Raw genomic sequence first — 2,034 nt, forward strand, 5'->3', positions numbered from 1 at the left:
CCCGGCGCCTCTCACCCTGGGCAACTCCGGAAAAGGACAAAGTCCAACCCCTCTCCAGGAGCTTGGTTCCAGAGCCAACGCTGTGTGTGGAGGTGAGTCCAACTATTTCTAGCTGGTATCGCTCCACCTCCTGCACCAGCTCCGGCTCTTTCCCCGCTAGCGAGGTGACGTTCCATGTCCCTAGAGCTAGTCTATGCCGCCGGCGATCGGCATGCCCGGGCCTCCCGCCCGACCCGCCGCCCGATCTGCATAGCACCCGACCCCGATGCTTGTCCCTGCGGGTGGTGGGTCCACAGGGTGGCTGCTCCATGGTGTTTATTCGGGCTGAGCCCGATCGGGCCCCATGGGCAAAGGCCCGGCCACCAGACGCTCGCCTACGAGCTCCCCTCCTGGGTCTGGCTCCGGGAGGGTGCCCCGGTTTCCCTGGTCCGGGCGAGGTGGCTGTAGTCCGTGGGCTAACTATCATAGGGGTTGTTTTGAACCGCTCTTAGTCTGGGCTCTCCCCTGAAACCTGTTTGCCTTGGGAGACCCTACCAGGGGCTAATGCCCGGACAACATAGCTCCCAGGATCACTGAGCCACTCAAACTCCTCCACCACGATAAGGTGGCGATTCACGGAGGAGAGCTTCATGTGGATGTGTATTACCAGGAGTCGTGTTTCCTAAACCCAAATGTCACCGAGAACCACATTCAGCTCAGTAATGTTTGCTTTAGAAAGTTCAATTGTAGGCACGCAAGACTTCTTCTGTCTTATGACACAACGATGTCGCCACCTAACAAACGATGCATGTTTTATATGCAATAACATGCATCGTGCATACATATGCAACGTTTATATACACACGGACTAACATGCGCCGACACAAGGGGAAAAAATATAATTAAGCAACTGTAATGCAGCTTCATTTATACATCTACGTGGTGTGTTGTGGACATGTCACAGTGTGTGTTTGTGTGTATGGTGGGATATTTTATCTCCACAAAGTTCCGCCTGGACAGAGGGTCACGTCCTCTTATCAACATGAATGTGTTAGGGGCATTCACATTTAACTTTCCACCGGTCAGTCCCCTTCCAGAGTATTCAACAGTGATCAGTCCCACTGGCTGCACTGTCATTGGCTGCCAGTAGTTTCCACAGAAGTCCCTGCTCAGCATACATCCACAAAGACATGGTGTTTATGTCTGCAGGGGCTTCACAGAGGAGCTAAAGAGCACTGATCTCAGTCTAACTTTGCTCCACACTCCCTGACGGAGTGAACTCAGTTAGTAGTCGCGCTCTGAACTGAATGAAGTACCTTCATTAACAGTAGACGGTATGCCTTCAATGGTTAGTGAGGGCATAAGCTGCCCTCCCTCTGGCACAAACAGGAACTATCGTTACTTTTAATATCATGGTTTCACAAGAGCATCATTTGGAAGAGGCATCCAAGGAGAAAAATAAAACTCCCAAACTCTGTTGGTGGCAATTCTTTGTTGTAAACATCTTGTTTTTAACTGTTTATCGGTCTTTGCAAACACTTTACAATCAACTGAACACTTCTCTCATTTTCTGGACTTTACTGTATATGTAACCCTTAATTAAAGTCGTTAGTCTTCCAGTTTCTGTCCCACATTTCACAAACAATCCAATCGTCATCAATACCCTCAAGATATGGTTTCAATTTAGACAGAACTTTGGTTGTAATGATCTTCTTAACATAAGCCCTATATGCCAAAGGTCTTCAACAGGGGGTCCGCGAAATTTTTGGTTGATTAGACAATTAAAAATATAAATAATAATAATTCTCTAAACATGAATCTATCCATTATTTTAATAGTTCAGTATTGTATGCAAGATAACAGGTATGTTTATGAATGGCAGTGGCACTAATAGGCCATCACTCATTTTCGTTTCCACATTTATTTATTTAAAATGAAAACATCAGTGTGAATATCTTGTATGCATGATTATCATGCAATTAACAGACAATGTTGATGTTAGCATTGGTATCAGCTGACAAGGTGTGTTTATAAATGGCAGTGGCACGGCCCCCC

This window comes from Anarrhichthys ocellatus, unplaced genomic scaffold (assembly GCF_004355925.1).
Source record: "Anarrhichthys ocellatus isolate YVR2014 unplaced genomic scaffold, GSC_Weel_1.0 scaffold41, whole genome shotgun sequence".
Classification (NCBI taxonomy): domain Eukaryota; kingdom Metazoa; phylum Chordata; class Actinopteri; order Perciformes; family Anarhichadidae; genus Anarrhichthys; species Anarrhichthys ocellatus.